Source organism: Lissotriton helveticus, chromosome 8 (genome assembly GCF_964261635.1).
Source record: "Lissotriton helveticus chromosome 8, aLisHel1.1, whole genome shotgun sequence".
Lineage (NCBI taxonomy): Eukaryota > Metazoa > Chordata > Amphibia > Caudata > Salamandridae > Lissotriton > Lissotriton helveticus.
In genome coordinates this window covers 82,301,519-82,327,802 of record NC_136069.1, presented here as the reverse complement: position 1 = coordinate 82,327,802, position 26,284 = coordinate 82,301,519, and the positions used below count along the sequence as shown (strand labels likewise).

The window sequence follows — 26,284 nt, the reverse complement described above, 5'->3', positions numbered from 1 at the left end:
TGCTGCGTCAAAACCCTGCGCCTGCTTGAAGCAGGCGTAAGGATTGACGCAGCATTTTAAGGATAGGGCACCCCCGAGCCTTGCTGGAGCTGCGTCACTCCTGCGACGCAACTCCAGCAATGCGCCGCCTTTACGGCAGCAGATGCAACACGCATCTGTCCATTTTTGCCCCATGGTGCGCCGCATTGTAAATGCGGCGCATCCATGGCGGCGCAGCCGTGACGCACAATAACTGGCACATCCCTGCTGCTGATAGGCAGGGATGCGCCAGGTATTGTAAATGTGCCCCAACGTGAAAAGCCCAGGCTGCTGCTTTGCTAGTTCTCCGGCTGGCACCTGAAGGGAGGTCGGAGCCTGTGTGCGATTGGAAAAGAAGCGAGTGCCTGGCTGGAGGAAGAGAGGGCTGTTCTTTGGCTATCTGTAGCAAGCTTGCAAAGGGTTGTTGGAGTGAAGCTTGCAAGTGAGGTGCAGCGCAGCACGTTCCAGAGTGGAGGGGGTTGTCAGCACAAGAGGCCTGCACCGGCAGCCTCTCGTGCCTACGGCCATACCACCCTGAATGCGCCCGATCTCGTCCGATCTCGGAAGCTAAGCAGGGTCGGGCCTGGTTAGTTCTTGGATGGGAGACCGCCTGGGAATACCAGGTGCTGTAGGCATTTTGCTTCTCGCTAGTGGCACTTCCGTTTTTTTTTTGTTGTTTTCCTTCTTTTTTGGGGGGGCATTTATTCTATTATTTTATTGTAACTTTCTTCAAAAAGAAAACGCCATCGAGTTCACAACACGCAGGGTCCATAACTTTCCATTCGGAAATTGAAAATTCGGCTGCACTTTACACAGGGTCAAAAAAGAAGAAACTCTTTGCCCTAAGATGGCACATGGGACAGGGGACCCCTCACCACCCCCCAGCAGAGGGTTTTCTTCTGCCGGCGGCCGCAAGCTGCTGCTGGGCTGCTCCGGTCGCAGCAGGGGCATAACGCAGGCCCACGCAGCCCCCGCGGTGCGTGGGGGGCCCCTATCTCCAAGGGGCCCCCTCGGCACTGCACTCCTGGCCAGAGAGCTCCTGATTGAGCCCGGAGGGGGCCCTCTCAGTACCGTGCAGGGAGGCACCCTCACTTTTCATGACGCCAGTGGGTCGCAGCATCGGTTCCTGGTCCCCCTCTTTTGGCCTTTCCCAGCGGCCCGGGAGCAGGAGGAGTGCTGAGGCAGAGAGGCAGGCAACGAGTGCCGTTCAGTACAACCGAGAGGGGAGCGGGGCGCACACGCATGCACACTCACTTACACTCATGCATTCACATGCAGACACTCGCACCCTTCTCCCCCCCCCCCCTGTCAGGAGACTCACTCACAAATACACATGCACTCATACATACTAACACGCACGAACCAAACAGTCAACAAAAAAGCGACACTTACCTGCTGCTGCAGGGCTCGGGGAGCTGCCAGGTGGGTTGGGACTGCTACCTAGCTCAACCAATGAGGGGAGGCAGCAGTCCCTCACTCGTCACAGAGCAGGATGGGGTACAGAGTCAGCGACAGACACTCGGCCGTTGGCACTTCGGGGCTTAAAAACGAAGCGCCCAGCTACGAGGCTATCCCTGACGCTCTCCCTCGTCACGAGGGGGAGGGCCTCCAGGACATTTGCTGAGCTGAGGAGGTCAGGCCCACCGGAGCTGTGACTTCCTCAGCCCAGCAAACTTCAGCTTAGGCAGCCGCGAGCCTGTGCATTTAGCGCATGTCCAGCTCCTGGCTGCCTGGCCTGAACATAAAGAGTGTTTGTCTAGCTGTCCTTTCTTCAGCCTGACATGCAATCTTTTTGTCCAAAAAGGTCGGGCGGGGCCTCACTGCCCTCAAGGAGGGGCGGCTGCAAGGAGGACCTTTCACCCAGGCAGCACTCAGTCCCTCCTCTGAGTCTCTCTTCTCTATGCACACCGGGGCGGCCCTGGGCATGGATGGGACTTGCATATCAGGGCTCTGTCCCGGATAAAAAAGAAAAGGAAACTTGCAGCCAGAGCTGCAGAGAAAAAAAAGTGTCACCCCAATGTTTCTGCGGGCGAGCCAGAGTTGAAGAGCGGTAGCCTGGCAGGCGCTGCTACATAGAGCAGTGGCCTGATAGAGTGCCTTAGAGGCCAGTGCAAAGCAAGGCTAGGCACTTGGGGGCAGTTTTACAAGCCCCGTGCGCCCCGCCGTTTCGACGCAGTGGCGGCGTAAAGCCAGCGCCACTCTGCGGGGTATTTACAACGGGACACATCTGGGAGATGCGTCACGTTGTAACGCCCTATGCCACATGTAGGCGTTCCGGCGCAGGAACGCCTCCCAAAAGTGGCTGAGTGAAATTGACAAGATTTCAGTCAGTCACTTTTAAGTCCATGCTGTGTCAAAACCCTGCGCCTGCTTGAAGCAGGCGTAAGGATTGATGCAGCATTTTAAGGATAGGGCACCCCCGAGCCTTGCTGGAGCTGCGTCACTCCTGCGACGCAACTCCAGCAATGCACAGCATCTGTCCATTTTTGCCCATTGGTGCGCCGCATTGCAAATGCGGCGCATCCATGGAGGCGCAGCCGTGACGCACAATAACTGGCGCATCCCTGCTGCTGATGCGCCAGTTATTGTAAATGTGCCCCAAGGTGAAAAGCCCAGGCTGCTGCTTTGCTAGTTCTCTGGCTGGCACCTGAAGGGAGGTTGGAGCCTGTGTGCGATTGGAAAAGAAGCGAGTGCAAGGCTGGAGGAAGAGAGGGCTGTTCTTTGGCTATCTGTAGCAAGCGCTTGCACAGGGTTGTTGGAGTGAAGCTTGCAAGTGAGGTGCAGCGCAGCACGTTCCAGAGTGGAGGGGGTTGTCAGCACAAGGGGCCTGAACCGGAGGCCTCTCATGCCTAGAGCCATACCACCCTGAATGCGCTCGATCTCGCCTGATCTCGGAAGCTAAGCAGGGTCGGGCCTGGTTAGTACTTGGATGGGAGACCGCCTGGGAATACCAGGTGCTGTAGGCATTTTGCCACTCGCTGACACCAAGCTCGGCCCTTGCACAATCACACCTAATCTAACTCGCTAATAGCACTTTTTAAAAAGAAAAAAAATATTCTGCTTTCCTCTCTTTTTTTAATTTTTTAATTCTTTTTTAATGTATTTTATAAAGAATTTGGCATGGAGTTTACAATATGCGTGGCCCTTAACTGAAAACTCGAAAACGGAAAGAAAAGGAAGAAAAGCTTTGCCCTAAGGCAGGACAGAGGACTCCCAGCTAAAGCTGGGGAGCTGCTGCAAGCTGCTGCTGCTGCGGGCCCCCCTCTCTCGGCTGGGAGCGAGCAGGGGGCTGCTGAGGGTGGCAGAGAGCCAGGCGGGTGACATGAAGGGCCCTGGACTACTCGGACCCTCGCCTCACTCGCTCTTCTATACCCAGAGAGGGCTGGGGCATGGGCATAGTGCCAATATCGGCCCACTCACCAGCCGGTTCGCAGTAACATGCATTTCGCAGAAATAAGCAGACAAGACAACTTTTTTGTTGGAGAAAAGTAGCTGCAGGTTTATTAGCATATACACAATGCCAACAAGGTGGGTTATCTTACAGGCGATCCATAAGGCAAGCCGCCCCTCACGACCTACCACCTGATTGGCCAATTTGCAACGTGGCCTTAGCCAACCGTTGCTTAGCGGTTATGGGAGGAGATAGCCCCTCCCAATTCCGGTGAACCATTGGTCCACCCTCTTGCTCACGCCCCCCCTACGAGGGGCGGAGCGTTCAAGCGACCCCCGGTTGTACAGGTTTCCAACCGCCCGTAGGATAGCGGGGCGCCGTCGTACCCCCAGGGTCCACCGCACAGACTTCCTGGGGATATTAGGCCTCAGCATCCTTTGTGCTCCTGAAGAGGGTACTCCCGGGTACCTTTCCGCCTCTGGATCGCCCTGTAACTCCTCCTGGAACACAAATGAGAAAAGATTAGAAACATTTCCCCCCCCCCCACCCTGAAAACGCCGGGCATGCGGAAGGGAGGGAAACGGCGTCAGGGTGAGGGGACAGCGGACAAGAGGCCGCTCGGTGGGCGGGGGAGGAATATATACTCTCCCCCGCCCACCCCAGGAAGGAAGTGACGCGCGGGACCCACCAGGGTCACAAAGAGCTGGGCTGCCCCGTGTGCCATCTTGTGGCACTACGGTGGCCGCCCTCTTATCTGTGTCCCCTGCGGGGACATGTCGGTCGGCCTGCATAGTGCCAATATCGGCCCACTCACAAGCCCGTTCGCAGTAACATGCATTTCGCAGAAATAAGCAGACAAGACAACTTTTTTGTTGGAGAAAAGTAGCTGCAGGTTTATTAGCATATACACAATGCCAACAAGGTGGGTTATCTTACAGGCGATCCAAAAGGCAAGCCGCCCCTCGCGACCTACCACCTGATGGGCCAATTTGCAACGTGGCCTTAGCCAATCGTTGCTTAGCGGTTATGGGAGAAGATAGCCCCTCCCAATTCCGGTGAACCATTGGTCCACCCTCTTGCTCACAACCCCCCCTACGAGGGGCGGAGCGTTCAAGCGACCCCCGGTTGTACAGGTTTCCAACCGCCCGTAGGATAGTGGGGCGCCGTCATACCCCCAGGGTGCACCGCACAGACTTCCTGGGGATATTAGGCCTCAGCATCCTTTGTGCTCCTGAAGAGGGTACTCCCGGGTACCTTTCTGCCTCTGGATCGCCCTGTAACTCCTCGAAAGCCCTGGGTGTGGCGATCGTCGCAGCCAGGGCCCCCCATCATGGCCGGCATTCCTCCTAGCTGTTCCTTACTTGCTATTACTAGGGTCTCTTCCCTATTCAGAAAAAACAGGTCCATGCCAACGTGGACCGCTGACCCAAAAGTCCAGCAACACCAAGGGAGGTTGGCTTGTAGCCCACATGAAAAAGGCCAAATCTCTGCCCAAGATATTTACGCATGGCGCAGCAAACCTCGTGCGAGCCAGCTGCCTCACTGTCCCAGACAGGGCATAATGCCACTGGAGCTCGGGATAAGAAATCAGACCACAGAGCTCATCTGTCACCAACGTGTGGCCAATTCCCCTAGTGTTCTTCCTCTAAAGTGCATGCTAGCCCCAGAGCCCAGGCAAATTAACAATACTTCTCCAAAGCTCCCCGGCGACACAGCCTGGTGTCACAACAAGGTGGAGGGAAAGAGTACTGAAAACCTCCATGAAGGGCCAACTGGTGCAGTCACCCTGCTTGCTGACCCAGTGACCGGACACAGAAAACCCGGTCCCTGCTAACCACCCGTGTGAGCCTCGATACTTCCACCAGGCCGGAGTCGGGCTGTCAGGTTTTGTGTCACCTGCTTAGCTGAGATCCCATAGGGGGATCCGCTGGGACCCATATGTGTCCCTGCAAATACTGCGTCATGCACTAGGCCCATAATGCCCATCTCCGCCCCAAAAGGACATCTGAGAGCCCGATGCCCCATCGCAGCTTTAGGTTAATGGCATATGGCCCCGCACCCCCAGTCAGTGTGTGTGACCTGCATTGATTGAAAGTGACCAGAAAATGTGCGTGACTTGACAGATCTCGAGGATCAACTCCTTGTCCATGCCTGCCCCCATCACATAATACATTGGTTGGGCAGCCCACCGTTGTTCGCAAGCTTCTCCATCAAGCGTATGGGGCCAGTGAGAGATTCGCACAGGCAACATCCCTTAAGACACTGTGTAGGGATCTCCTCGTGTTAGACACTTGTGCAAGTCGTCCCCCTGTGCCTGGACTGCGTTGTACCCTAGGAAGCTTAAACAAGCAGCCTATACAACTGTATGTGCATCCTGTGGCACTATGGGAACTAAAACTTCCTCATCTCACTACCTGGTAAGTGAACACTGCCAAAGGAATCCAGACTACCTTACCTGAAAACAACTAAATTGATACTGTCTGGGTGAAAAGCACCCCAACTGAACAAGGCCGTTGTCCGCGGGGAGCCGAAACCTGTCTACAAGGAAAGACTTGATACTGTCTGGGCAAACTAGCAGGCCCATCTCGTGGTGCATGCCTGCCCATCCATCCTCCCATCTGTTGACGTAGACAAAGCTCTTTAGTTGTGCAAGCTAACGAAGCCACACTTGGAGATATCATGCATACCCGCCCATGAACTGGCCACACTTAACCGGGCTGCACGGTAAAATTGCTATGTGTGAGCATTTCATTAGTACAGTGCAAAAGGGCAGGAAGGTAAGTTCACTGCCGTTCATAGGCAGTAAAGAGTTTGCCTAGGTCACATCCCTTCAACACTGTGCAAGGTACTCCTAATACTTGTAAATAGTACCAAGGCGACCCCCTTTGCCTGTCTTACATTGGGCCCTAAGCATAAAACAAGCAGCCTAACCAACTGTGTCAACATGCAGTGCATCTAGAAACACCACTGCTCGCTCACTATTACTTCCTGGCCTGCTAAACTACAAAAGAAAAGGCCCCCACTTCGGTACCTAACAACAACTAAATGAAATACTGTCATGGAACCGCCTACCCGTGGACATCGCCACGGGCCCTCCCAGCGTCCCTTCACATAAACAGCTAAAGCAAGCGTCTACATGGCCACGAAGTGCCAACCTGGGACCCATGTTAAAAACAAGTAGAGGCTAGAAAGTATCAGCCTGAAACCAAAGGAACCAGAACAGGGAGGTGACTGTGGGATCGTCAGGAGGGAAAGAGTGCTAAAGCAGGCCCAAAGCTCTGACCAAATTGGTAAAGCATTACCCTATTGCCACAATGCCGGGGTATGGACAACTGGCGAATCTGGGTACAATTATGCGGGTTTCTCAGCGTGGGCCAGAAAGCAAGAGTAATATAATTGTAATGCAGGCACGACTGATTAGCCGGGCTACACAGCTTGGTCAGGCGAAAGTGCTGAGAAATGCTAGGAAGTGGACGCCATGCCAATGCCTCCCTAAATTCATATACAAAATGAACGCTCCCATACAACAAGCCCATCTGACGGTATAGTCAATGCTACATAGTGCATGAGAACAAGCCCCAAATGATAGCTTTCGTGCAGGCCAACCAGATAATTAGCCGCCCCAAACCAAAGCCACCAAGGTGTGGCGCTAAGTGTGACATGTCAACCATATCATTGTGCCCAGGGCTACATGAAAGACCTGAATAACACTTATTGCTAGCAATCAAACGAAGAAGCAGAGTGAAGCCTAAATAAGAGGCGACGCCCAATTGACCAACAAGCGACTCACAGAGTCCAACGAGAGAGGCAGCCTTTGCCAGATGAACCCGAGCTAGAAGCGTGCCAGTGTGAAACAAAGCTATATCCGCTACTAATGGGAGTAAAAATGCCATGTGTGGAAAGAGACTGGGAGGCCCAGAGGGAGCAGGGAAACACAAACTTACACATCAGACTGGACTGCCTTGCACCGTAAGACGGGAGAAGGGCAAGTGCAACTATGCCTAGCGTGAAGACAGACGTTGCCCTGAAAGGGGAACAAACGGCATGCGCCGGCTTCGCCTCATCCTGGGCACGCCAACTCAGTCTAAATCAGGATGACGCCGACCACATCCAAGTCTTAAATCTACTTCTCAACCTGTGAGAACGGAACCAAACGCAAAGTCGCCCTACCGACCCACAGCTTAAGGCTAACAGAGCCTAGTATGCTTTCCCTGCAGGGCAAAGGGCAAAGTGTACTACTTCTAGTACTACCATCCGCCAGGGAAAGGGTTCTACTACTAGTAACATCACTAAAAAGGCGTTGAATAGCTCAAAATGTACCTCCATATGCACGAGGAAGAGTCACCCAATGTTTAGAATAATAAATGGGATGTTGCATGACTTAAAGCGAACGCGTAAAGCAAACGCAGCTTCCCAGATCTGCCAATCACGGTCTGGACACGCTGGTATTCCAACCAATCCGCTTAACGAAGATAACAAACTCTCCCGCAACGGTGGCCCCCTGCTTTCTGGACTAAACCTTCCCTTCAGAGCGCTTCCTCTGTGATCACTTTCGTGTAAAGTGCATTAATAGGAACTTAAAAGAAACTACAGCTGAGTGAATGAAACCCTTCCCTGCTGGTGTGTTGTTGTACATCATCGAACACGAGCACCTCTTTTGTCTTGTTGTACAGGTACACACTCTATACAGTTAAAACATCACATTAATGGCTATCTACTGTGGGAAATTCCAGCATGAGCATCTCATTGTACCCTAAAGAAAGAATGAAAAATGTGAACATTGTTTAAACAAAACTGTCGTTAATTTCCCAAACAGAGAATAACCTAGGAAACAGTGTCCAGAATGACTTGAGTCTGGTAGTTCCAAATATATGTGCCTTTTTGTAGTGGTTGAGGTCTGTACAATCAATTATGTAAAATTGGGCCTGCAAGAGCAGGACTGTATAAAAACGGGCAAATACATACAGGGCGGAAATGCCCCTGGCGAGAACCAGGGTGTCCCATACCCTAGCTCACTGACCACAGTGTGCTAAGACCCTTCTACTTTGATGATAGTTTGGGCGGCCCCCAAAGGAGAGGGCGGTTCTCCAGCGCGGTTCCTGTAACTGAGACAAAACAACCATTATAAGCCCCGCCCCCTTTTAAGCCACATAATGAATTCTGCCGCGAGACTGGGGCATCAGCCCCCTTGCTAACAAGCCAAACCTGTCAGTCAAGTACGAAAACTGAAATCCAATACAGTGTCGTTGAAATGGGCGGGCAAACCAGTGCGAATCCACAGCGACTGAGGCAGTATTACGGAAGTGTCTTGTTACTATAACCGTATTTCAAATGCAAGCTGAGAACGGCCCTAGCACCTGGGCGAGAGAGAAAGGATATCTCATGCCTCGTCCCCTTCCACTTCTACACATGACACCTCCTCATCCTATCATACAAACTGTCCTCGCCGTACTCCTCCTAAAGAGGCCTACCAAATTCCCTGATGCCCTCTCTATAATTGGAAGGAATGCTAAAACTGAATGGTCGGTATCATCTCCTTGACCGAGGAAGGGTCATCCTACTGTGCACTTGAGTTAGAGTGTGTCCCAAACTAGCAGCAAACCTTCTGCCTGTGTTGGGTACCCTTATGGAACATGCACACGACCCTAACTCTAGTAACACAAAATACAGAAACAGAGTCGGATGATGACCAGTGCACTATGGAGAGAGGATGAGAAACCATCTAGCTCGTACCATGCCAAGTTACCTAGTGTTGGACTTGGGCCTTGTGGCAGGTTCACCCCTGAACTTTTTGCCTTGAAGTGTAGTGATTTCTGGTCTTTGCGCACTTTGACACTGTGGCGCAGTGTAAAGTGCGTGCGCTCCCTGAGTGCGTGGAGTGAGACTGGCCTGCCCTCCCATAGGAATGCATGGGGAATGTCTGTGTCCCTGGTAGTTCCTGATGCGTGAGGCGTGCATGCTTAAGTTTGGTATGTGCGAACTCGTGAGAGTGAATGCTGCGCAACGGTATGTGCGGCGTGTATGTGTCTTGTGCGGATGCGCCACTTCTAGGAGTTGGCATATTAGTGTAAAATATGCCTGGCGTGTGATTGGCTGGAGCTGGCTGGGATGCCAGGCTCCAGGAAGTCTGTGTGGGTCTGCCCCGGTGGTGAGTGGGAGATTAGCATGAGTGATGTGTGGGAGGAGTGTACCTGTGTCCTGGATGGGCTGGGTTTTCCCCACACAATGCTGGCTCCGCCCCCCTGTGGTGTGACTGATGACCCAAGCCCTGCCAGTGAATAGAATGGGTGGTTGGGCCATCAAGAGTGCTCCCGAACCAGCTGCGACTGGTTCTGCCCCCACCCTGCACCTAAAGACAAAGGGAAAAGGTGTATAAAAGAGGGGCTGTGACCCCATGAAAATGTTCTTGTTTTGCTGCTTGAATCTGCCAGGGGCGTGCTGCTGCTTGGGCCCAGGGGGAAGGCTTGCCTCCCCTGGGCCCTGCCCAGCCCCTGGCTTACTGATGGACCCTGAAGGACTTGCTACTGCTGCTTTTTGAGACCCTAGCGCCTGGGAGCGCTTTAATTGAGCTTGGCAGCGTGGAGCTGCTCTCTGTCCTGCTCGTGCTCCTCGCAGGTGCTACCCTGCCCTATGCCCGTATTTTCATTGGATTTATTCACGGGTGCCACCCCGTTTATTTTTCAATGCCCCAAGTGCGCAGGAGCCTACTCTGCGACTTTGTCCGCCTTCGAGGGTGCCACCCCTCAGAAATGCCCCCGAGATTCACCGCCGCGGCCCGAGCGCCGCAAAACCGGAAGTCAGGCGGCCATGTGCCTGGAGTGGGGCGGGACTTCCGCTTGCTTCAGGAAGTCCCGCCCGCCGCCGCGCCGTGATTGGCTGCCTGCCCGGATGAGGAGCCCCGGAGGAAGAAGCCGGCAGAGAAGATGGCGAGATGCTGCCCGGGGCTCCCTTGAGCTGTTGGGAGCCCCGGTGGTCCTGCGGAGAGCTGGAGTCCTCGAGAAGAGGAGAGGACCCCCGCTGGAACCGCCGCCTGGGAGAGCCCCGCAAGCCTGCCGCTTCTGACGAGCAGCCGCACCAGAGGAAGAGGAGTCCCCCGAGAAGCCCGGTGAGTGAGGAAGGGCTGTGGGGGGGAAGCTCCGGAAGGCCCAGTGTTGACTGTGCCAGTGCAGGCACAGAGTCAGAGCGGCCCCGTGTGCTCAGTGGGCCGCTCTAACGATTGGACATCTCTATCAGGGGCCCCATGGAAGTCCCGGGGGCCCATTGAGGCGCATGGGAGGCGCCTGGGCGGCCCCGCTGGCGAGAGGGCCGCCCCAACAGTTGGAGACATAATTCCTTTAAGAGCCAGATGGCTCAGTCCAGCATATTGTCTCCAAGAGCCCGTGCCTAGAGCCCGAGTGGCCCCCACCTGTTTTGGCCCCAATCTTCCTAGAGCCAGAGGGCTCCATTGTTGGGGGAGAGTTCCTTATTGGAGGAGCCAGAGTGCTCCAGGGGACACATGAATATGTTTAGAGCCTAGAGGGCTCCAACCTATTGCGCAGTTTGGATGTAGTTTTGTTCCTGAGGGGCCAGTGAGGGCCCCTGGCGCAGATTTGTTTCCAGCTGCCCAGCAAGTAGTGGGCAGCTGCACCGTGTAGGTATTTCTTTCCCTAGGGACATGTACTGTGGACTTAGGAGTGAGGCGCACTCCTTCATCCCTGGCCTTTCCCCAGCTGCGCAGCACTTAGTGCCAGCTGCAGCGTTTAGGCCCCCCTGTTCTGTCCCTCAGCTGCCCAGCAAGTAGTGGGCAGCTGCTACGTTTAGGTCTTGGCGCAGTGGCGCAACCTGGACTTTGTGAGTTCTACGCTAAAGGTTTAGATGCTGTTATGATCTATGTCCTATTGCTTTTGGGTGTTAGGAAATGTACAATGTGTAGTATGTTTTGCGCACCCTGTGTTCTGCACCTCTGAATGTGTTGTTGATACATTATGTGCCCTGTTCCTTACACCGCTGAACGTGTGTTGATGCGTCATGTGTTCCTTACACCGCTGAATGTAGGTTCTGCATCATGTGTTTTGTCCCCAGGTCTATGCCCCTACTTGTATTGTGATACTGAGGTGGTTGTTCTTGCTAGTGCAGGTGGTGCTAGTAAGGTCCTGGTTCCCTGCGTGACCTGTTCCTAGGGTGGTTAGGATTGCGTAGGGGGGACTTACCAGTTACCAGTGGGTACTGGTTTTGTGCTTTATGTCCTATTTTGTGTTACAGTGATCTTCTGTTATAAGTGATCCCAAGGGCTTGATACTAAGCTTGCCCCCTGACCAGAGTCCCAGGGCCAGTGGACTCTATGGTGCCTTCCCTGCCAAATTGATGGGACTTGTCTGATCCCCCTGGGCCCCTGGGGCCTCGCTGAAATGTGCCTCGCTCGTTCCCCTCGGCAGCTCGTGCCGGCCGCCCGTCCAAGCCTCGAGCCGCGCCGCTCTCCCCTGAGCCGCGCCGCTTCGCTGGGCCGCCCACATCCTGCCTCCCCCTCCTCTTCTGAGCCGCACACATTGGTCGCCCCAGAGAAACGCTTGTACCTTTCCGGCCGCCCGTCCAAGCCTCGAGCCGCACCACTCTCCCCTGAGTCGTGCCGCTTCGCTGGGCCGCCCGCTCAAGCTTACTAAGGAGGTCACTCGCACTATCCCGTGCAACCAGGACGGAAGGTACTGTCTGATAGGCTATGTTCTAAGTTCTAGGCCTACAAGTATTGTATTGTTACTTCTAAAAGTGCTGATTCCTGGCAGTGGTCCAGGTGGCCCTGTCTTGTAAATAATCCCTTGTAAATTCTGCCCGTGCCTCTGGCACATTGTAAAGTGTGTTTTATCTCATGTGTTTTGGTGTAATACAAAGGCTATTTTTATATAACCTTGTGTGGAGTTTCCTTTGTGGTGGGCCTTTGGTTGTTGTTGCTGGGGTGCGTGCGCAAATACTTAGCCTACATCGCCTCCAAGTTTAGCCTTGCTGCTCGCGCCACGTTACCTAGAGGGTGAGTAGGGGTTATCTTGGCGTGTAACTCCCTTGCCCTGACTTGGGTGTGGTGGTCTCTGACTGACTTTGGCGAAAGCCCTGGCCAGCCGGGGATCCCATTTCCAACATTGGCGGCAAGCGGTGGGATAAGGATTTGTGTTTGTGTTGTACCTTAGTAGCAGCTGGCTGCACCACAAAACTCTGCATTTTAGATAAAAACATTTTGGGGATTATTGTTTTAAGTTTGCTGAAAATGTCATTTCTGTGGAAATGTGTTTCTTGTGCACTTTGAGTTAGGTGTCCCTAGCTCGGGAGGGTAGATCATCCCCCTAAGTGCAGTGTGTTTTCTGGATTCACCAGAAGGGTGGGATCCAGTGGTGGCAGCATAAGTGTGTCCAGTGCATGTGTCCCCCGTCCCTGCCCTGGAGTAATGGTACCTGTGTCAAGTGTGGTCAGGTTGAGAAGTCAGGGGTGGTAGAAACTGCCTTACCAGTCTGGGGAGGGGTGTGTGTGGATGAATGGTGTGTGGCACTGGATGTGTTTGTGAGTTCTCTGGATGGGGAGCTTGCTGAATGCTAGTTTTGTTCAGATACCTAAGTCCTGTGTGTTGAACTTTTCCCAAGAACGTCTGCAGATAGTGGAGCCTGCTTTTTGATTTCTGTGGTCTGTTGAGAGACAGAATTTTAGAGTTGGTAATGTTCTGGGAGGAGAGAGGCATAGGGGATGGAGGGATTCCAAAAGGAGTGTCTGAGGTGTCTTCCAGCCCAGCGTGGTGGAAGAGGTTCAGTGTAGCCCAGCTAGGTCTCGGTGTAGGGGCTCACGTCCTGTCTCAAGAGGAGAAGGAGTGGGTGGGACTGCATGTCTCCAGGTGCCCGAAACCCAGTGTCAGGGCCTGGAATGTTTCTAGAGGGAACATCAGGTCGGGGGCCTAGGCTGTACCAATAGGTCATTTGAGGAGGATCTTCCAGAGTGTCTGGAGAACGTGGAACCTCTGTAACCAGGGTTCCAGTAGTTCTGGTGTCTGACAGTACCGCTCCAGTTGGGAGGGTGCAGAAGTCCAGATGGAGGGGTGCGAGGGGGATAGGTTCCCCAGTGGAAGAACCAGTGGGTCAGGGGCCAACCAGAAGGGTTGTGTCGCCAGGGAGTGACCATGGTGATGCCACTTCTGTCCTGAGTGTCAGGCAGACTTGTACACGACACATTAGTTGTGTCACCCTCAAGGAAGTCCTGGTGCGCCAGGCATCTGACCAAAGGGTACGTCCCTCGGTTGGGGAGCCAGTAGCCGGTGTTTCCGGATCTGGACGTCAGGGCAACTGTATGTAGTGTCCTGAAGTTACAAGAGGGAACTCCTGCCTGATGAGAAGGAACCGGGTAAGCTGTATGGGGTATTGACCTGCAGTGGTTGCCTTGCTGCTGAAGGAGGAGAGAAAGTCTTAGATTTTTGTTTTCAACTTGTAGAAGTCCTGGTGTGCCAGGCATCTAACCAAAGGGTAGCGTCCCTAGGTTAGGGAGCCAGGTTCAGGTGGTTGCCTGTCCTGGACGGCAGGGCAACTGTAGCCAGTGTCCTGGCCGGTTTGTCTTCTAGGGGTACCCCTGTGAACACAGGTGGGGCTCATCTTAAGTGAAGAGACCCTGTGTTTCCCAGAAGGGGTGGTACAGGCCTAGCAGGGATCTTTAGGGTTCTTGGCTGAGTGTTGTGGTACTACCCTGAGAGCAGGTGGGGCCTACCTTAAGTGGAGGGACCCTGTTCTACAGTGGGAGGGTGTAGACTTTGAAAGGGAGGGCAGGTGTTCAAAGGGAAACGTGCAAATGCACTGGAAGGGAGCCTGGTGACGTCACGGGGGCTGCCTCTGCACAAGAGGCCTGCACCGGCAGCCTCTCGTGCCTACGGCCATACCACCCTGAATGCGCCCGATCTCGTCCGATCTCGGAAGCTAAGCAGGGTCGGGCCTGGTTAGTACTTGGATGGGAGACCGCCTGGGAATACCAGGTGCTGTAGGCATTTTGCTTCTCGCTACAGGCACTTCCGTTTTTTTTTTTGTTTTCCTTCTTTTTCGCGGGGGCATTTATTCTATTATTTGATCGCAACTTTCTTCAAAAAGAAAACGCCATCGAGTTCACGACACGCAGGGTCCATAACTTTCCATTCGGAAATTGAAAATTCGGCTGCACTTTACACTGGGTCAAAAAAGATGAAACTCTTTGCCCTAAGATAGGACAGGGGACAGGGGACCCCTCACCACCCCCCAGCTGAGGGTTTTCTTCTGCCGGCGGCTGCAAGCTGCTGCTGGGCTGCTCCGGTCGCAGCAGCGGCATAACGCAGGCCCACGCAGCCCCCGCGGTGCGTGGGGGGCCCCTATCTCCAAGGGGCCCCCTCGGCACTGCACTCCTGGCCAGAGAGCTCCTGATTGAGCCCGGAGGGGGCCCCTCTCAGTACCGTGCAGGGAGGCACCCTCACTTTTCATGACGCCAGTGGGTCGCAGCATCGGTTCCTGGTCCCCCTCTTTTGGCCTTTCCCAGCGGCCCGGGAGCAGGAGGAGTGCTGAGGCAGAGAGGCAGGCAACGAGTGCCGTTCAGTACAACCGAGAGGGGAGCGGGGCGCACACGCATGCACACTCACTTATACTCATGCATTCACATGCAGACACTCGCACCCTTCCCCCCCCCCTGTCAGGAGACTCACTCACAAATACACATACACTAATACATACTAACACGCACGAACCAAACAGTCAACAAAAAAGCGACACTTGCCTGCTGCTGCAGGGCTCGGGGAGCTGCCAGGAGGATTGGGACTGCTATCTTGTTCAGCCAATGAGGGGAGGCAGCAGTCCCTCACTCGTCACAGAGCAGGATGGGGGACAGAGTCAGCGACAGACACTCGGCCGTTGGCACTTCGGGGCTTAAAAACGAAGCGCCCAGCTACGAGGCTATCCCTGACGCTCTCCCTCGTCACGAGGGGGAGGGCCTCCAGGACATTTGCTGAGCTGAGGAGGTCAGGCCCACCGGAGCTGTGACGTCCTCAGCCCAGCAAACTTCAGCTTAGGCAGCCGCGAGCCTGTGCATTTAGCGCATGTCCAGCTCCTGGCTGCCTGGTCTGAACATAAGGAGTGTTTGTCTAGCTGTCCTTTCTTCAGCCTGACATGCAATCTTTTTGTCCAAAAAGGGCGGGCGGGGCCTCACTGCCCTCAAGGAGGGGCGGCTGCTGAAGTCAGGCCGCTTGCAAAGAAGGACCCTTCACCCAGGCAGCACTCGGTCCCTCCTCTGAGTCTCTCTTCTCTATGCACACCGGGGCGGGCCCTGGGCATGGATGGGACTTGCATATCAGGGCTCTGTCCCGGATAAAAAAAGAAAAGGAAACTTGCAGCCAGAGCTGCACAGAAAAAAAAGTGTCGCCCCAAAGTTTCTGCGGGCGAGCCAGAGTTGAAGAGCGGTAGCCTGGCAGGCGCTGCCACATAGAGCAGTGGCCTGATAGGGTGCTTTAGAGGCCAGTGCAAAGCAAGGCTAGGCACTTGGGGGCAGTTTTACAAGCCCCATGTGCCTCTTTTACACCGCCGATGCGACGCAGTGGCGGCGCAAAGCCAGCGCCACTCTGCGGGGTATTTACAACGTGACGCATCTGGGAGATGCGTCACGTTGTAAAGGCCTATGCCACATGTAGGCGTTCCGGCGCAGGAACGCCTCCCAAAAGTGGCCGAGTGAAATCGACAAGATTTCAGTCAGTCACTTTTAAGGCCATGCTGCGTCAAAACCCTGCGCCTGCTTGAAGCAGGCGTAAGGATTGACGCAGCATTTTAAGGATAGGGCACCCCCGAGCCTTGCTGGAGCTGCGTCGCGCCTGCGACGCAACTCCAGCAATGCGCCACCTTTACGGCAGCAGATGCGTCACGCATCTGTCCATTTTTTGCCCCAGGGTGCGCCGCATCGTGAATGCGGCGCATCCATGACGCACAATAACTGGCACATCCTTGCTGCTGATAGGCAGGGATGCGCCAGGTATTGTAAATGTGCCCCAATGTGAAAAGCCCAGGCTGCTGCTTTGCTAGTTCTCCGGCTGGCACCTGAAGGGAGGCCGGAGCCTGTGTGTGATTGGAAAAGAAGCGAGTGCAAGGCTGGAGGAAGAGAGGGCTGTTCTTTGTTGGCTATCTGTAGCAAGCTTGCAAAGGGTTGTTGGAGTGACGCTTGCAAGGGAGGTGCAGCGCAGCACGTTCCAGAGTGGAGGGGGTTGTCAGCACAAGAGGCCTGAACCGGAGGCCTCTCATGCCTACGGCCATACCACCCTGAATGCGCCCGATCTCGTCCGATCTCGGAAGCTAAGCAGGGTCGGGCCTGGTTAGTACTTGGATGGGAGACCGCCTGGGAATACCAGGTGCTGTAGGCATTTTGCCACTCGCTGACACCAAGCTCGGCCCTTGCACATTCACACCTAATCTAACTTGCTCATAGCACTTTTTTAAAAGAAAAAAAATATTCTGCTCTCCTCCTCTCCTCTCTTTTTTTTTTTTTGTATGTATTTATAAAGAATCCGGCATGGAGTTTACAATATACGTGGCCCTTAACTGTAAACTCGAAAACTGAAAGAAAAAGAAGAAAAGCTTTGCCCTAAGGCAGGACAGAGGACTCCCAGCTAAGACTGGGGAGCTGCTGCATGCTGCTGCTGCATGCTGCTGCTGCTGCTGAGGGGCTGCTGCTGCTGCTGCTGCTGCTGAGGGGCTGCGCCGGCCCCGGTTCCGGGCCCCCCTCTCTCGGCTGGGAGCGAGCAGGGGGCTGCTGAGGGTGGCAGAGAGCCAGGCGGGTGACATGAAGGGCCCTGGACTACTCGGACCCTCGCCTCACTCGCTCTTCTATACCCACAGAGGGCCGGGGCATGGGCGTTATTTGCACACGAGGGGCCTGTTCTTGATTTCAAAACAAAACAAAACAACAATAGGGGACTTGCAGGCAGAGCTCGAGGGTTCAAGAAGTCGCCTCGCCAGAGTTGGGGTGAGCATTAAGCTGCTCAGCCCCCCCCCCCCCCCAACGCACCGCCAGCCGGAAGGGGGGGGGGGGCTTTGGCACGTAGAGAAGCGGCCCGAGCAGAGTGCCTTCTAGGCGCTTGTTGAATCAAAACGTCAGGCTGCTTGTCTGCTGCTGGTAGTGCCGCCCCTCAGGAAGGGCGGTCCCACCTCAGCAAGCGCGAGAGATGGCCGTGTGCAGGGACTTTGAAAGGGAGGGCAGGTGTTCAAAGGGAAACGTGCAAATGCACTGGAAGGGAGCCTGGTGACGTCACGGGGGCTGCCTCTGCACAAGAGGCCTGAACCGGAGGCCTCTCGTGCCTACGGCCATACCACCCTGAATGCGCCCGATCTCGTCCGATCTCGGAAACTAAGCAGGGTCGGGCCTGGATAGTACTTGGATGGGAGACCGCCTGGGAATACCAGGTGCTGTAGGCATTTTGCCACTCGCTGACACCAAGCTCGGCCCTTGCACATTCACACCTAATCTAACTCGCTCATAGCACTTTTTTAAAAGAAAAAAAATATTCTGCTCTCCTCCTCTCCTCTCTTTTTTTTTTTTTGTATGTATTTATAAAGAATCCGGCATGGAGTTTACAATATACGTGGCCCTTAACTGTAAACTCGAAAACTGAAAGAAAAAGAAGAAAAGCTTTGCCCTAAGGCAGGACAGAGGACTCCCAGCTAAGACTGGGGAGCTGCTGCATGCTGCTGCTGCATGCTGCTGCTGCTGCTGAGGGGCTGCTGCTGCTGCTGCTGCTGCTGCTGCTGAGGGGCTGCGCCGGCCCCGGTTCCGGGCCCCCCTCTCTCGGCTGGGAGCGAGCAGGGGGCTGCTGAGGGTGGCAGAGAGCCAGGCGGGTGACATGAAGGGCCCTGGACTACTCGGACCCTCGCCTCACTCGCTCTTCTATACCCACAGAGGGCCGGGGCATGGGCGTTATTTGCACACGAGGGGCCTGTTCTTGATTTCAAAACAAAACAAAACAACAATAGGGGACTTGCAGGCAGAGCTCGAGGGTTCAAGAAGTCGCCTCGCCAGAGTTGGGGTGAGCATTAAGCTGCTCAGCCCCCCCCCCCCGCCCCCCCCCCAACAGGAGGGGGGGGGGCTTTGGCACGTAGAGAAGCGGCCCGAGCAAAGTGCCTTCTAGGCGCTTGTTGAATCAAAACGTCAGGCTGCTTGTCTGCTGCTGGTAGTGCCGGCCCCTCAGGAAGGGCGGTCCCACCTCAGCAAGCGCGAGAGATGGCCGTGTGCAGGGACTTTGAAAGGGAGGGCAGGTGTTCAAAGGGAAACGTGCAAATGCACTGGAAGGGAGCCTGGTGACGTCACGGGGGCTGCCTCTGCACAAGAGGCCTGAACCGGAGGCCTCTCGTGCCTACGGCCATACCACCCTGAATGCGCCCGATCTCGTCCGATCTCGGAAGCTAAGCAGGGTCGGGCCTGGTTAGTACTTGGATGGGAGACCGCCTGGGAATACCAGGTGCTGTAGGCATTTTGCCACTCGCTGACACCAAGCTCGGCCCTTGCACATTCACACCTAATCTAACTCGCTCATAGCACTTTTTTAAAAGAAAAAAAATATTCTGCTCTCCTCCTCTCCTCTCTTTTTTTTTTTTTGTATGTATTTATAAAGAATCCGGCATGGAGTTTACAATATACGTGGCCCTTAACTGTAAACTCGAAAACTGAAAGAAAAAGAAGAAAAGCTTTGCCCTAAGGCAGGACAGAGGACTCCCAGCTAAGACTGGGGAGCTGCTGCATGCTGCTGCTGCATGCTGCTGCTGCTGCTGCTGCTGCTGCTGCTGCTGAGGGGCTGCGCCGGCCCCGGTTCCGGGCCCCCCTCTCTCGGCTGGGAGCGAGCAGGGGGCTGCTGAGGGTGGCAGAGAGCCAGGCGGGTGACATGAAGGGCCCTGGACTACTCGGACCCTCGCCTCACTCGCTCTTCTATACCCACAGAGGGCCGGGGCATGGGCGTTATTTGCACACGAGGGGCCTGTTCTTGATTTCAAAACAAAACAAAACAACAATAGGGGACTTGCAGGCAGAGCTCGAGGGTTCAAGAAGTCGCCTCGCCAGAGTTGGGGTGAGCATTAAGCTGCTCAGCCCCCCCCCCCACCCCCCCCCCCCCAACGCACCGCCAGCAGGAGGGGGGGGGGGGGGCTTTGGCACGTAGAGAAGCGGCCCGAGCAAAGTGCCTTCTAGGCGCTTGTTGAATCAAAACGTCAGGCTGCTTGTCTGCTGCTGGTAGTGCCGCCCCTCAGGAAGGGCGGTCCCACCTCAGCAAGCGCGAGAGATGGCCGTGTGCAGGGACTTTGAAAGGGAGGGCAGGTGTTCAAAGGGAAACGTGCAAATGCACTGGAAGGGAGCCTGGTGACGTCACGGGGGCTGCCTCTGCACAAGAGGCCTGAACCGGAGGCCTCTCGTGCCTACGGCCATACCACCCTGAATGCGCCCGATCTCGTCCGATCTCGGAAACTAAGCAGGGTCGGGCCTGGATAGTACTTGGATGGGAGACCGCCTGGGAATACCAGGTGCTGTAGGCATTTTGCCACTCGCTGACACCAAGCTCGGCCCTTGCACATTCACACCTAATCTAACTCGCTCATAGCACTTTTTTAAAAGAAAAAAAATATTCTGCTCTCCTCCTCTCCTCTCTTTTTTTTTTTTTGTATGTATTTATAAAGAATCCGGCATGGAGTTTACAATATACGTGGCCCTTAACTGTAAACTCGAAAACTGAAAGAAAAAGAAGAAAAGCTTTGCCCTAAGGCAGGACAGAGGACTCCCAGCTAAGACTGGGGAGCTGCTGCATGCTGCTGCTGCATGCTGCTGCTGCTGCTGAGGGGCTGCTGCTGCTGCTGCTGCTGCTGCTGCTGAGGGGCTGCGCCGGCCCCGGTTCCGGGCCCCCCTCTCTCGGCTGGGAGCGAGCAGGGGGCTGCTGAGGGTGGCAGAGAGCCAGGCGGGTGACATGAAGGGCCCTGGACTACTCGGACCCTCGCCTCACTCGCTCTTCTATACCCACAGAGGGCCGGGGCATGGGCGTTATTTGCACACGAGGGGCCTGTTCTTGATTTCAAAACAAAACAAAACAACAATAGGGGACTTGCAGGCAGAGCTCGAGGGTTCAAGAAGTCGCCTCGCCAGAGTTGGGGTGAGCATTAAGCTGCTCAGCCCCCCCCCCCCCGCCCCCCCCCCCAACAGGAGGGGGGGGGGGCTTTGGCACGTAGAGAAGCGGCCCGAGCAAAGTGCCTTCTAGGCGCTTGTTGAATCAAAACGTCAGGCTGCTTGTCTGCTGCTGGTAGTGCCGGCCCCTCAGGAAGGGCGGTCCCACCTCAGCAAGCGCGAGAGATGGCCGTGTGCAGGGACTTTGAAAGGGAGGGCAGGTGTTCAAAGGGAAACGTGCAAATGCACTGGAAGGGAGCCTGGTGACGTCACGGGGGCTGCCTCTGCACAAGAGGCCTGCACCGGCAGCCTCTCGTGCCTGCGGCCATACCACCCTGAATGCGCCCGATCTCGTCCGATCTCGGAAGCTAAGCAGGGTCGGGCCTGGTTAGTACTTGGATGGGAGACCGCCTGGGAATACCAGGTGCTGTAGGCATTTTGCTTCTCGCTACAGGCACTTCCGTTTTGTTTTTGTTTTTCTACTTTTTTTGCGGGGGCATTTATTCTATTATTTGATCGCAACTTTCTTCAAAAAGAAAACGCCATCGAGTTCACGACACGCAGGGTCCATAACTTTCCATTCGGAAATTGAAAATTCGGCTGCACTTTACACTGGGTCAAAAAAGATGAAACTCTTTGCCCTAAGATAGGACAGGGGACAGGGGACCCCTCACCACCCCCCAGCTGAGGGTTTTCTTCTGCCGGCGGCTGCAAGCTGCTGCTGGGCTGCTCCGGTCGCAGCAGGGGCATAACGCAGGCCCACGCAGCCCCCGCGGTGCGTGGGGGGCCCCTATCTCCAAGGGGCCCCCTCGGCACTGCACTCCTGGCCAGAGAGCTCCTGATTGAGCCCGGAGGGGGCCCCTCTCAGTACCGTGCAGGGAGGCACCCTCACTTTTCATGACGCCAGTGGGTCGCAGCATCGGTTCCTGGTCCCCCTCTTTTGGCCTTTCCCAGCGGCCCGGGAGCAGGAGGAGGGCTGAGGCAGAGAGGCAGGCAACGAGTGCCGTTCAGTACAACCGAGAGGGGAGCGGGGCGCACACGCATGCACACTCACTTACACTCATGCATTCACATGCAGACACTCGCACCCTTCTCCCCCCCCCCCCCCCCCGTCAGGAGACTCACTCACAAATACACATGCACTCATACATACTAACACGCACGAACCAAACAGTCAACAAAAAAGCGACACTTACCTGCTGCTGCAGGGCTCGGGGAGCTGCCAGGAGGGTTGGGACTGCTACCTTGGTCAGCCAATGAGGGGAGGCAGCAGTCCCTCACTCGTCACAGAGCAGGATGGGGGAGAGAGTCAGCGACAGACACTCGGCCGTTGGCACTTCAGGGCTTAAAAACGAAGCGCCCAGCTACGAGGCTATCCCTGACGCTCTCCCTCGTCGCGAGGGGGCCTCCAGGACATTTGCTGAGCTGAGGAGGTCAGGCCCACCGAAGCGGTGACGTCCTCAGCCCAGCAAACTTCAGCTTAGGCAGCCGCGAGCCTGTGCATTTAGCGCATGTCCAGCTCCTGGCTGCCTGGTCTGAACATAAAGAGCGTTTGTCTAGCTGTCCTTTCTTCAGCCTGACATGCAATCTTTTTGTCCAAAAAGGGCGGGCGGGGCCTCACTCCCTTCAAGGAGGAGCGGCTGCTGAAGTCAGGCCGCTTGCAAGGAGGACCCTTCACCCAGGCAGCACTCAGTCCCTCCTCTGAATCTCTCTTGCTCTATGCACACCGGGGCGGGCCCTGGGCATGGATGGGACTTGCATATCAGGGCTCTGTCCCGGATAAAAAAGACAAGGAAACTTGCAGCCAGAGCTGCACAGAAAAGAAAAAGTGTCACCCCCAATGTTTCTGCGGGCGAGCCAGAGTTGAAGAGCGCTAGCCTGGCAGGCGCTGCCACATAGAGCAGTGGCCTGATAGAGTGCGTTTAGAGGCCAGTGCAAAGCAAGGCTAGGCACTTGGGGGCAGTTTTACAAGCCCCATGCACCTCTTTTACACCGCCGTTGCGACGCAGTGGCGGCGCAAAGCCAGCGCCACTCTGCGGGGTATTTACAAGGAACGCCTCCCAAAAGTGGCCGAGTGAAATCGACAAGATTTCAGTCAGTCACTTTTAAGGCCATGCTGCGTCAAAACCCTGCGCCTGCTTGAAGCAGGCGTAAGGATTGACGCAGCATTTTAAGGATAGGGCACCCCCGAGCCTTGCTGGAGCTGCGTCGCCCCTGCGACGCAACTCCAGCAATGCGCCACCTTTACGGCAGCAGATGCGTCACGCATCTGTCCATTTTTTGCCCCATGGTGCGCCGCATCGTGAATGCGGCGCATCCATGACGCACAATAACTGGCACATCCTTGCTGCTGATAGGCAGGGATGCGCCAGGTATTGTAAATGTGCCCCAACGTGAAAAGCCCAGGCTGCTGCTTTGCTAGTTCTCCGGCTGGCACCTGAAGGGAGGCCGGAGCCTGTGTGTGATTGGAAAAGAAGCGAGTGCAAGGCTGGAGGAAGAGAGGGCTGTTCTTTGTTGGCTATCTGTAGCAAGCTTGCAAAGGGTTGTTGGAGTGACGCTTGCAAGGGAGGTGCAGCGCAGCACGTTCCAGAGTGGAGGGGGTTGTCAGCACAAGAGGCCTGAACCGGAGGTCTCTCATGCCTACGGCCATACCACCCTGAATGCGCCCGATCTCGTCCGATCTCGGAAGCTAAGCAGGGTCGGGCCTGGTTAGTACTTGGATGGGAGACCGCCTGGGAATACCAGGTGCTGTAGGCATTTTGCCACTCGCTGACACCAAGCTCGGCCCTTGCACATTCACACCTAATCTAACTCGCTCATAGCACTTTTTTAAAAGAAAAAAAATATTCTGCTCTCCTCCTCTCCTCTCTTTTTTTTTTTTTTGTATGTATTTATAAAGAATCCGGCATGGAGTTTACAATATACGTGGCCCTTAACTGTAAACTCGAAAACTGAAAGAAAAAGAAGAAAAGCTTTGCCCTAAGGCAGGACAGAGGACTCCCAGCTAAGACTGGGGAGCTGCTGCTGCTGCTGCTGCTGCTGCTGCTGCTGCTGCTGCTGCTGCTGCTGCTGCTGCTGCTGCTGCTGCTGCTGCTGCTGCTGCTGCTGCTGCTGCTGCTGCTGCTGCTGCTGCTGCTGCTGCTGCTGCTGCTGCTGCTGCTGCTGCTGCTGCTGCTGCTGCTGCTGCTGCTGCTGCTGCTGCTGCTGCTGCTGCTGCTGCTGCTGCTGCTGCTGCTGCTGCTGCTGCTGCTGCTGCTGCTGCTGCTGCTGCTGCTGCTGCTGCTGCTGCTGCTGCTGCTGCTGCTGCTGCTGCTGCTGCTGCTGCTGCTGCGCCGGCCCCGGTTCCGGGCCCCCCTCTCTCGGCTGGGAGCGAGCAGGGGGCTGCTGAGGGTGGCAGAGAGCCAGGCGGGTGACATGAAGGGCCCTGGACTACTCGGACCCTCGCCTCACTCGCTCTTCTATACCCACAGAGGGCCGGGGCATGGGCGTTATTTGCACACGAGGGGCCTGTTCTTGATTTCAAAACAAAACAAAACAACAATAGGGGACTTGCAGGCAGAGCTCGAGGGTTCAAGAAGTCGCCTCGCCAGAGTTGGGGTGAGCATTAAGCTGCTCAGCCCCCCCCCCCCGCCCCCCCCCCCAACAGGAGGGGGGGGGGCTTTGGCACGTAGAGAAGCGGCCCGAGCAAAGTGCCTTCTAGGCGCTTGTTGAATCAAAACGTCAGGCTGCTTGTCTGCTGCTGGTAGTGCCGGCCCCTCAGGAAGGGCGGTCCCACCTCAGCAAGCGCGAGAGATGGCCGTGTGCAGGGACTTTGAAAGGGAGGGCAGGTGTTCAAAGGGAAACGTGCAAATGCACTGGAAGGGAGCCTGGTGACGTCACGGGGGCTGCCTCTGCACAAGAGGCCTGCACCGGCAGCCTCTCGTGCCTACGGCCATACCACCCTGAATGCGCCCGATCCCGTCCGATCTCGGAAGCTAAGCAGGGTCGGGCCTGGTTAGTACTTGGATGGGAGACCGCCTGGGAATACCAGGTGCTGTAGGCATTTTGCTTCTCGCTACAGGCACTTCCGTTTTTTTTTTTGTTTTCCTTCTTTTTCGCGGGGGCATTTATTCTATTATTTGATCGCAACTTTCTTCAAAAAGAAAACGCCATCGAGTTCACGACACGCAGGGTCCATAACTTTCCATTCGGAAATTGAAAATTCGGCTGCACTTTACACTGGGTCAAAAAAGATGAAACTCTTTGCCCTAAGATAGGACAGGGGACAGGGGACCCCTCACCACCCCCCAGCTGAGGGTTTTCTTCTGCCGGCGGCTGCAAGCTGCTGCTGGGCTGCTCCGGTCGCAGCAGGGGCATAACGCAGGCCCACGCAGCCCCCGCGGTGCGTGGGGGGCCCCTATCTCCAAGGGGCCCCCTCGGCACTGCACTCCTGGCCAGAGAGCTCCTGATTGAGCCCGGAGGGGGCCCCTCTCAGTACCGTGCAGGGAGGCACCCTCACTTTTCATGACGCCAGTGGGTCGCAGCATCGGTTCCTGGTCCCCCTCTTTTGGCCTTTCCCAGCGGCCCGGGAGCAGGAGGAGGGCTGAGGCAGAGAGGCAGGCAACGAGTGCCGTTCAGTACAACCGAGAGGGGAGCGGGGCGCACACGCATGCACACTCACTTACACTCATGCATTCACATGCAGACACTCGCACCCTTCTCCCCCCCCCCCCCCTGTCAGGAGACTCACTCACAAATGCACATGCACTCATACATACTAACACGCACGAACCAAACAGTCAACAAAAAAGCGACACTTACCTGCTGCTGCAGGGCTCGGGGAGCTGCCAGGAGGGTTGGGACTGCTACCTTGGTCAGCCAATGAGGGGAGGCAGCAGTCCCTCACTCGTCACAGAGCAGGATGGGGGAGAGAGTCAGCGACAGACACTCGGCCGTTGGCACTTCAGGGCTTAAAAACGAAGCGCCCAGCTACGAGGCTATCCCTGACGCTCTCCCTCGTCGCGAGGGGGCCTCCAGGACATTTGCTGAGCTGAGGAGGTCAGGCCCACCGAAGCGGTGACGTCCTCAGCCCAGCAAACTTCAGCTTAGGCAGCCGCGAGCCTGTGCATTTAGCGCATGTCCAGCTCCTGGCTGCCTGGTCTGAACATAAAGAGCGTTTGTCTAGCTGTCCTTTCTTCAGCCTGACATGCAATCTTTTTGTCCAAAAAGGGCGGGCGGGGCCTCACTCCCTTCAAGGAGGAGCGGCTGCTGAAGTCAGGCCGCTTGCAAGGAGGACCCTTCACCCAGGCAGCACTCAGTCCCTCCTCTGAATCTCTCTTGCTCTATGCACACCGGGGCGGGCCCTGGGCATGGATGGGACTTGCATATCAGGGCTCTGTCCCGGATAAAAAAGACAAGGAAACTTGCAGCCAGAGCTGCACAGAAAAGAAAAAGTGTCACCCCCAATGTTTCTGCGGGCGAGCCAGAGTTGAAGAGCGCTAGCCTGGCAGGCGCTGCCACATAGAGCAGTGGCCTGATAGAGTGCGTTTAGAGGCCAGTGCAAAGCAAGGCTAGGCACTTGGGGGCAGTTTTACAAGCCCCATGCACCTCTTTTACACCGCCGTTGCGACGCAGTGGCGGCGCAAAGCCAGCGCCACTCTGCGGGGTATTTACAAGGAACGCCTCCCAAAAGTGGCCGAGTGAAATCGACAAGATTTCAGTCAGTCACTTTTAAGGCCATGCTGCGTCAAAACCCTGCGC

The 26,284-nt window shown here is 55.7% G+C and overlaps 10 non-coding genes across 10 annotated transcripts; all 10 read left to right on the top strand.

Moving 5' to 3' along the window:
- Nucleotides 1–534: 534 nt before the first annotated feature.
- Nucleotides 535–653, top strand: LOC144774384 (5S ribosomal RNA). Its single transcript, XR_013600222.1, has one exon. It is a non-coding gene; the product is annotated as a 5S ribosomal RNA (ribosomal RNA).
- A 2,212-nt stretch (nucleotides 654–2,865) lies between these two features.
- On the top strand, nucleotides 2,866–2,984 carry LOC144774403 (5S ribosomal RNA). Its single transcript, XR_013600240.1, has one exon. It is a non-coding gene; the product is annotated as a 5S ribosomal RNA (ribosomal RNA).
- Nucleotides 2,985–14,274: 11,290 nt separating this feature from the next.
- Nucleotides 14,275–14,393, top strand: LOC144774373 (5S ribosomal RNA). Its single transcript, XR_013600211.1, has one exon. It is a non-coding gene; the product is annotated as a 5S ribosomal RNA (ribosomal RNA).
- Nucleotides 14,394–16,653: 2,260 nt separating this feature from the next.
- On the top strand, nucleotides 16,654–16,772 carry LOC144774372 (5S ribosomal RNA). The gene has a single exon (XR_013600210.1). It is a non-coding gene; the product is annotated as a 5S ribosomal RNA (ribosomal RNA).
- A 932-nt stretch (nucleotides 16,773–17,704) lies between these two features.
- Nucleotides 17,705–17,823, top strand: LOC144774392 (5S ribosomal RNA). The gene has a single exon (XR_013600229.1). It is a non-coding gene; the product is annotated as a 5S ribosomal RNA (ribosomal RNA).
- Nucleotides 17,824–18,756: 933 nt separating this feature from the next.
- Nucleotides 18,757–18,875, top strand: LOC144774371 (5S ribosomal RNA). Its single transcript, XR_013600209.1, has one exon. It is a non-coding gene; the product is annotated as a 5S ribosomal RNA (ribosomal RNA).
- Nucleotides 18,876–19,807: 932 nt separating this feature from the next.
- LOC144774391 (5S ribosomal RNA) lies at nucleotides 19,808–19,926 on the top strand. Its single transcript, XR_013600228.1, has one exon. It is a non-coding gene; the product is annotated as a 5S ribosomal RNA (ribosomal RNA).
- A 936-nt stretch (nucleotides 19,927–20,862) lies between these two features.
- Nucleotides 20,863–20,981, top strand: LOC144774383 (5S ribosomal RNA). The gene has a single exon (XR_013600221.1). It is a non-coding gene; the product is annotated as a 5S ribosomal RNA (ribosomal RNA).
- A 2,202-nt stretch (nucleotides 20,982–23,183) lies between these two features.
- LOC144774370 (5S ribosomal RNA) lies at nucleotides 23,184–23,302 on the top strand. Its single transcript, XR_013600207.1, has one exon. It is a non-coding gene; the product is annotated as a 5S ribosomal RNA (ribosomal RNA).
- A 1,166-nt stretch (nucleotides 23,303–24,468) lies between these two features.
- LOC144774498 (5S ribosomal RNA) lies at nucleotides 24,469–24,587 on the top strand. The gene has a single exon (XR_013600299.1). It is a non-coding gene; the product is annotated as a 5S ribosomal RNA (ribosomal RNA).
- The last annotated feature ends 1,697 nt before the right edge of the window (nucleotides 24,588–26,284 follow it).